Source organism: Hyla sarda, chromosome 7 (genome assembly GCF_029499605.1).
Source record: "Hyla sarda isolate aHylSar1 chromosome 7, aHylSar1.hap1, whole genome shotgun sequence".
Lineage (NCBI taxonomy): Eukaryota > Metazoa > Chordata > Amphibia > Anura > Hylidae > Hyla > Hyla sarda.
In genome coordinates, this window is record NC_079195.1 from 125,662,432 (window position 1) to 125,672,202 (window position 9,771).

Here is a 9,771-nt window from a genome sequence, read left to right on the forward strand (position 1 = left end):
AGAACTATAAAGCTTCCTCTGAAGCATACAGCAGCTGATGAGTACTGGAAGGATTACGATTTTTAAATAGAAGTAATTTACAAATCGGTTTAACTTTCTGCCACCAGTTGATTAGAAAAAACAATTTCCCACCAGAGTACCCCTTTAATGTGAAAGGTTCCCTTTAATAAGATTGTGAGCAGTTTTAATAAATCCTGTTTTGGATCAATTGGATAAATGTCATGACTGTAAAGCAGTGATTTAAACAGAGAACAGAAAATAAAAGACAGGCCATTGCCTGGTATAATGTCCGTGGTCAAGTTGACAAATCCTCCACCAATCGCTAAGTGCCCCCTGAGCTCGCCCTGTTGTGCTAGGTAGAAGCGCCCCTGATCTGGCCTACCAGATATTGCTTACTAGATAAAGTGGTAAGACACAAAACAGCAAAATTAGAAATATGAACACTGCTGACTGGTTCAAAACACAGTCTACAGGTTCTCAAGATTAAATATATTAAATTAAATATAGTAAATAAAATTCCTGTTTTCTTTTTCCATCAACCAAGAAATAGTAGGACAATGCATTTGGTGATATGACTCGGGCCTCAGGTCCAATTAATACTCTTCTACACAAATAAATTATTCTGGATCCTGCTCAGATCTGAAGGCAGCAGATAAAGAGAGAACCAAAGATGAAATGAGGGGATAAAAAAAGGATCACATTGCTGTCATCTTAGTAAGTTGTTTAGGAATTGAAGAATGAAATTCCACCGTGTGGCCCGGCTCTGATCCATCGGTGCCTCTAGTGACAGTGCCGGTTCCGTCCTTTTCTACATATGTGTAAGGGATGAAAGAGGAGATTGTAAAGTGTATGTTTGCGGTTCGGAATAGGACTGCATTGCATTTTTCTCTAATAAAATATATCAGTAAGTTATCAGGGGAAAAGTGTCCTATTTTGGGAGAAGCGTCATCTCAAGGTCCTTTTTTGGGGTGAACTGTCTACAACATTCACCTGGACATCGAGAAGTGACCACAAGGCTGCTGACCCGGTGTTATATTTCATGTGTTTATAGATATTTCTTTCTTATCTTCTTCTAAGTTTAGACATAAATGGCACATATACCGTATTTTTCTTCATATAAGACGCTCCGGCATATAAGACGCACCTAATTTTATAGGATAAAAATCTAGAAAATAAAGATTCTGAACCAAATACAATGTAAAGTATAGGACAGTGATCTTCAACCTGCGGACCTTCAGATGTTGCAAAACCACAACTATAGTGTAGTTTTGCAACATCTGGAGGTCCGCTGGTTTAAGACCACTGGAATAGGAGGTAGTACTCACGTGTCCCCGCCGCTCCGGACCCGTCACCACTGCCCTGGATGTCGCCCTCCATCGCTGTCGCCGCGTCCCCGGGGTGTCCCCGTCGCTCCGGAACGTCTCTGCTGCCCGGTATCCTCGCTCTCCATCGCCGCCATGACGTCGCTATGCACGCCGCTACGCATGCCGCTCCTATTGGATGACGTGACAGCGTGCGCAACGACGTGATGACGACGAAGGAGAGCGCCGGCCATGCAGGGAATCCCGGCACGGAGCAGACACAGAGGAGGCAGGTGAGGTCCCTCCCGGTGTTCTGTAAGCTGTTCGGGCTGGCGTGATTTCACCGCGGCGGTCCCGAACAGCCCAACTGAACAGCCGGGTCAGTGTTATTTTCGCCTCAGACACGGCGGTCAGCTTTGATCGCCACGTCTGAAGGGTTAATACAGGGCATCACCGCGGGTCCCGGCCGTTGATGGCCGCAGAGACCACCGCGATAGGTGTGTATTCGCCTTTTAAGATGCACCAACTACCCCCCCCCCCCCCCCCGAAAAAAAAGTGCGTCTTATACGGCGAAAAGTACGGTATTTATCATAAGCTGGGGCAAGTTGTTGCCTACTAATAGGTAGATATCAATCACAATGATCTCATAATACCACTTACAGAGACCGTGATGTTGAGACTTTAGTATTTTGGTGGCATTCTATTCTTCTAGCCTAAGATAGAATTCGCAAGGAGCTATAAAATCTTTGATCCAGCAGACATCCCAGTAATTCATTACCTTGACTTTAGTTTGTGCTGTGTAGCTACATGGAAAGAAAAAAGAACAAATCTTTCCCATTATAAAAAATCCCCTTCCTGTCCACTTATAATAAATCTACACAGTCCACATGACCTTTATTATCAATCCTTTTTTATCTATTATACAGATGTTATATAACAGTAACATTCCTATGTCTTTTAATTCTTTAGTAATCCACATGTTGCTTGCTTAGTTTGTCTGGCATATTTATTGCATGGGGATATTACTGAAATGTGCAATAATCATATCATCTACCATCTGCATATCCATGCTGTGTGCTAATGTGGACCTTCATATTAGTGCTATGATAGTGCATTTGCTTTTACCACTATCACTTACCATCTATCATCTCCATAAAATGTCCCATAAAGTATTTTATTCTCCTACTCCCTAACTGGTTTAATTCTCTCAAACCAGGGCCTCCTGGAGCAAGGGGCAAGAGAGGACAAAATGGGGAGACAGGTACTGTATATTTTCTTACTGGATACTGGGATGATGTGGACATTTTATTTTGTATAACATTTTTATCCTGCATTATATACTATACAGTAATATATGAACACAAAAACGGACAAGTATAACCTGGAAAACAATTTGTTAAGTACACACATGTAGTACAGTGACAAAGCACTTACATATAACCCAGGTGCTAGTAATGGCTGTATGTATGTGTGTGAACTCCAAACATGAATAGCAAACACCAAAAAGAAAAACGGAGTCACTTATAAAGCGTACATCATTTTTATTATTAATTCCGTAGAATGTACATACATGAAAAGTATAAAATATGTAATCTCAAAGAAGAATATGGCTAAAAAGGTGGTATCACCGGCTCTGCACCAAAGGGGCCGAGGTATATACAGTATATTATTTACTGAATCTTCTACAATAAGATACAGAATATAAAGGTAAACTAGCACACTAAAATAGCATAATTCAGGTAATTAGCAGCATATAAGGGGTATATATCTCATAGTGAGAGCAAGAATGCTACATACAGGGTAAAGTGCAGTGTATGTAAACAGAAGAAACATTGTAGAGATACAGACCAATATAAAGGTAAAGTGTAGCAGCAGATGGCAGAGACCGGGATAGCACCACTCCAATGTACGTTTCGGTACGCAAACTTCATCAGTAACATAGTAACATAGTTCATAAGGTTGAAAAAAGACCAGAGTCCATCAAGTTCAACCTATATCCCTAATGAGTCCCTACTGAGTTGATCCAGAGGAAGGCAAAAAAAAAAATCATACTTGAGGTAAAAATTCCTTCCCGACTTCAAATATGGCATCAGAATAGATCCCTGGATCAACATGCTGTCCCTATAGATCTAGAATCCATAACCTGTAATGTTATTATTCTACAAAAATGCTTCCAGACCCCTTTTAGATTCTTTTACTGAGTTAACCATGACCACCTCCTCAGGCAGAGAATTCCACAGTCTCAGTGCTCTTACAGTAAAGAACCCCCATTTGTGGTGGTGAAGAAACCTTCTTTCCTCAAGAGGATGCCCCTTGCAATGAATCTAGTCCTGGGTATATATAGATCATGGGAGAGATCTCTGTACTGTCCCCTGATATATTTATACATAGTTATTAGGTCTCCCCTAAGCTTTCTTTTTTCTGAACTAAATAACCCCAATTCTGATAATCTTTCTGGGTACTGTAGTCCTCCCTTTCCCTGTATTACTCTGGTTTCCCATCTTTGAACCCTCTCCAGCTCCACTATATCTTTCTTGTACACTGGTGCCCAGTACTGTACACAGTATTCTATGTGTGGTCTGACTAGTGATTTGTACAGTGGTAGAATTATTTCCTTGTCGTGGCCATCTATTCCCCTATTGATGCACCCCATGATTTTATTTGCCTTGGTAGCAGCTGCCCGACACTGGTCACTACAGCTAAATTTACTGTTATCTAAGACTCCCAAGTCCTTTTCCATGTCAGTTGTCTCAAGTGTTCTCCGATTGAATACATAATCCCAGCTGGATTTTTCCTCCCCATGTGCATTACCCTACATTTATCAGTGTTGAACCTCATCTTCCCAGCCCAAACCTCCAACCTATCGACACATTGCACTGTCCTCTATTGTGTTTACCGCTTTGCAGAGTTTAGTATCATCTGCAAAGATTGCTACTTTACCATTCAACCCCTCTACAAGGTCATTAATAAATATAATAAATAGAATAGGACCCAAGACTGACCCCTGTGGTACCCCACTAGTAACAGTCACCCAATAAGCATACGTACCATTAATAACCACCCTCTGTTTCCTATCACAGAGCCAGTTACTTACCTACTTACACACATTCTCCCCCAACCCCATCCTTCTCATTTTATGCACCAACCTTTTATGTGGCACCATATCAAATGCTTTGGAAAAATCCAGATATATGACATCCAGCGATTTCCCCTGGTCCAGTCTGGAGCTCACCTCCTCATAAAAGCTTGATAGTTTGACAGGAACGATCCCTCATAAAGCCATGCTGATAATAATGGTTCCCATACCGGGAAGGGGACCGGGTGCAGTTTGGTGGCTGGGAACTCCACTGGGCAGGAAAAAACTGAAAATGGGACACCAGCTCTACACAACCACTGTGTCTTCTTCATTTTCACAATCATGGAGTTCCAGAGGTCAGAGCCAACACCTATTTGACACTTATTTGACCTACACAGGAAGGTTACGCTAGTAAATTGTTTATATGAACTAGAATAAAGGCAGCTAAATACTTAAAGGGGTACTCCGGTGGAGAACATTTTTTTTTTTAATGAACTGAAAGTGCCAGAAAGTTAAACAGATGTGTAAATTACTTCTATTAAAAATATTTATCCTTCCAGTACTTATTAGCTGCTGTATACTACAGAGAAAGATATTTTTCCTGTACATGCTGCTCTCTGCTGACACCTCTGTCCGTATGCGGAACTGTCCAGAACAGGAGCAAATCCCCATAGCAAACCTATGCTGCTCTGGACAGTTCCTGATACAGGCAGAGGTGTTAACACAGAGCACCGTTGACAGAAATAAAAAGAAATCCAAAAACAAAAGAACTTTCTCTGTAATATACAGCCGCTAATAAGTAATTTTTTTATAGAAGTAATTTACAAATCTGTTTAACTTTCTGGCACCAGTTGATTAAAAAAAATAATAATAATTCCACCGGAGTACCCCTCTTAAGGTGTTTGGTGGTTCTCCTGGTGCCCAAGACAGGTGTTTCAGAGCACAGTCCAGCATTTTGTATGAACAATTCATAATTGCTCTATGTATTCCCCCTGCCCCATCCCAATCAATAATGGTTTTATTTATACTACATACTTTTAATTTTCCTTTAACGCTCATGAAATATTCCATGGTTACTAGTGCCCAGACAAGCGATAACTGTATAAATAAAACTCCTATCTCGCCCTGCTATCCCGTCCTCATATCTCTTCCTCATATCCCTTGCTCATATCCCGTCCTTATGTCCCATCCTCATGTCCTGTCCTCTACATACATTTCCCATTGATGTGCATGGGACTTTTAACAAGAACCCCGACCCTCACAAATGGGGGTAGTTAACATGTGACCAAGTGTTATTGAAATATCTCCAGCCATTTGGAAGTTATGCAGTAACATATATTTCCCATAGACTTGTATGGGACTTTAAACAAAAACCCTGACCCTGGCAAATGGGGGTGAGTAAGGGTTAAATTACCTATCCTATGTTAGTTGATGACATATAAGTAACGTGTGCCAAGTTTCATGTTAATATCTTTAGCCATTTGGATGTGATGCTGGAACATACACACAGACACATATACACACATATACACATTGGCCCTTATTTACTAAGAGTGTTGTGTAGGTTTCTTTGTGGGTTTTAATTCCCTACAATTTATTTTCCTCAGTATTTACTAAGGTTTCCCTACATTTTCCACTTTCCTTACACTTTGCTTTTTTTTTTTACACCTGCTCTGATCTCTCTGGTTTTCCTCAGCTCAAATCCACCACATTTTATGTGTAAACCTTAGTAAATATGTAGTTTTTTTGTGAAAATGTCGGGAACACGCCCCTTTTCTGACACCACGCCCCTTTTCCCAACATCCACGCCTCTTTTCCGAGTTTTCTTAGCAAAATGGAGAGTCGGGGTTTTTTTCAATTCTGGCGCAAAACCTGGCACAGACAGAATTTCTGGCGCAATGCGACAGAATCTGGCGCACAACCCGACAAAACATGTCAGGTTTGCAATAGTAAATGAGGGCCATTGAGTTTTATATATATATTTTTTTTTTTTTCAAGTCCACCACATAGAGATATGTATATGGCTATAGTAACATATTTGTATAAAAAGGTGTTCAGTAGTAGTAGATTGATTGAATTTACTGCCTTGGGTAATTGAAGATGTACCGTATTTTTCGTACTATAGGACGTACCGGCGTATAAGACGCACCCTATTTTTAGGTGCAAAATCAAAAAAAAATTAAGATTTTGAACCCAATAGTGGTCTTCAACCTGCGGACCTCCAGATGTTGCAAAACTACAACTCCCAGCATGCCCGGACAGCCAATGGCTGTCCGGGCATGCTGGGAGTTATAGTTTTGCAACATCTGGAGGTCCGCAGATTTAAGACTCACTTGTCCCTGCCGCTCCTGATCCGTCACCGCTGCCCTGGATGTTGCTCCATCGCTGTCGCCGTGTCCCCGTCGCTCTGCTGCCGGCCTGCTGCTGAAAATCTCTGCTGCCGGCCGGGTATCCTCGCTCTCCGTCGCCGCCATCACGTCGTTACGCACGCCGACGCATGTACGTGACGACGTGATGACGAGGAAGGAGAGCGCTGGCCATACAGGGGATCCCTGAACAGAGAAGACACCGAGGAGGCAGGTAAGGTCCCTCCCGGTGTCCTGTAAGCACTATCATGGCTATTCAGTTGGGCTGTTCGGGACCGCCGCGGTGAAATCGCGACGGTCCCGAACAGCCCGACTGAACAGCCGGGTTAGTGTCACTTTCCCTTCAGACGCGGCGGTCAGCTTTGATCGCCGCGTCTGAAGGGTTAATACAGGGCATCACCGCTATCGGTCATGTCCTGTATTAGCCGCGGGTCCCGGCCGTTGATGGCCGCAGCGACCGCCGCAATAGGGGTGTATTCGCCGTATAAGACGCACCGACTTTTTCCCCCCAGTTTGGGGGAAGAAAAGTGCGTCTTATACGGCGAAAAGTACGGTAATTTTATTGAATTGTATTTAGATTTCTATTACAAAATTAGAAACTTTGTAGAACAATGAGCTTTATATTTCGATTTTAATTCATTTGCATTCGTAGTCAATGATGCTTCATTGTTCCTTATAAATGTTGATAAAACCTACTCTGACAAGGTTCCTGGCATCTAGCATTCTGCTGTATTCTAGATTGGACTTGAGATGTATAATAGTTTACATCCTTTCTATTAGACATCTAAATAAAGCATATTTTTCAAATTCATCAACATCCATATGAATTCTATATTGGCATAAAACAGTTTTCAAGTGAAATCTAGGGAATTAAATGTGTCTCATAAATCAAACCCCTCTTTAACCCCTTAAGGACTGAGCCCTTTTTCGCAATTCTGTCCACCGTCTATTAAGCATTAATAACTCTAAGATGCTTTTCCCGATTATTCTGATTCTGAGATAGTTTTTTCGTGACATATTCTACTTTATTTTAGTGGTAAATTTTTGTCGTTACTTGCATCCTTTCTTGGTGAAAAATCCCCAAATTTCCTGAAAATTTAGAGAATTTAGCATTTTTCTAACTTTGAAGCTCTCTGCTTGTAATGAAAATTGATATTCCAAATAAATTTTATATTGATTCACAAATACAATATGTCTACTTTATGTTGGCATTATAAAACGGACATATTTTTACTTTTAGAAAAAATTAGGGCTTCAAAGTAGAGCAGCAATTTTCAAAATTTTCATGAAAATTCCAAAATCTGAAGGGACAGATGTTACAGAACTACAACTCCCAGCAGGCCTGGGCAGTCTAGGCATGCTGAGAGTTGTAGATTGGCAACATTTGGAGGGCCGCCATTTGGGCACCACTGTAATAGTGGTCTCCAAACTGTGACCCTTCAGATGTTGCAAAACAACAACTCCCAGCATGCCAAGACAGCCTTTGGCTGTCTGGGCATGCTGAGAGTTGCAGTTTGGCAACCACTAGGAAGGGCAGCAGTAAATTTCGCTTACTGCCCCCTTCCTTTTTCTCCCCCACCGTCGATTCCCTACCTGCGCCGCTGATCTCCAGCGATGATATGCGGTCCCCACGGCATCTTCTGCACAGGTACAGGCTGCTATCTTCTCCACCCGTTCTGCCCGACATCCAGAGGTGGGCAGAACGTGCGGTTTCCATGGCAACCCCCTGTCATGCACTGCCATTGGTCAGAACTCAGTTCTGACTAATGGCAGGGGATAGGAGGAGATCGCAGCACTGCGACCTCACTCCTATCCCTCAGTATGACAGTCACTAACAGCTCCGATCATCCCTATTTTCCGGTTGATCGGGTCACCAGAGATCTTATTATTGTTATTATTATGATTAATATTATAATTATTATTCACTTTTTATTATTTTTTGTTTTTAAAAGCTAGATAACCCTTTAAAATACTCCTCAATTCTGCTTCATTAGTTAATAAATGTGATCACTGGAGGTAGCCATATGAGTAGGAGGTCACTGCAGAAGAAATGCAGTATTACATATCATAATAAAGTGTCAGTGTCATAATAAAGCAAACAGACAGACGTTGTCCTGATGGGCCAACCTCTTTAATTTTATATGTGCTCACAATTTCTAATGTATTGTATGAAGTGATTCCAGACACTGTGGCTGTTGCTGTTCCATTGACTATAATAACTATACAACCATACAGCCTTTGGAGACAAGGTGACATGGCACTTTCCTAGTACTGCTGTCACTTAGTTCAAGCAATAACAGCAGTCAATGATCACATTTTGGAAGTAAACAATTTTACTACTGTAATATAAACATTTTGTCATGACCAGGTTCCATGTATTGTTAGACTTTTGCTCAGTATAAGGAAGAAGAGCAGCTTATCGTTATGCCATCTAGCATTGAGTGTCCAATCTTTATACCCTGGATGTATACAGTTAATGTTCTGCCAAGGTGTTAATGCAAAGCACCTCAGTGAAGATTACCATGTCTGTACAATTATATATCTATATGCCCCTTAGACATAATTTACTTATCTCCTTTTCCTTTCTCTTTCAGGGCCACCTGTAAGTAACTGACAAATCTTCTTGTATTTCCTGCTGATCTCCTCTGGTAACAGGTTTATAGGGGTTGGGGGGGGGGTGTAGCCTAATGTTTAGATAATGAACATGCCAATTAAAGCATATAAACCACAATGACTACATGAAGGTGAATGACAGTGAAAACAAATAAACCTATGAAGTACTGTGATGTATGTGCATAATTATGTGTCATGTCTGACAGGTTTAGAAGAAGTGACATGTGAGCATTTAGTAAAAGCCTCACGGTTTTGTTCTTGATGTATTTTAATGCATTTTATTTTGCAATGTAGTAATCTATGATCAATGCCTATGGGTTCTTGTCATTTTAGTTATGATATTATTATACTTGAAAAATTGTAGATATATTTAGAAATAATTGTAGTTATTTATCCTATATAGCATATTAAAGGG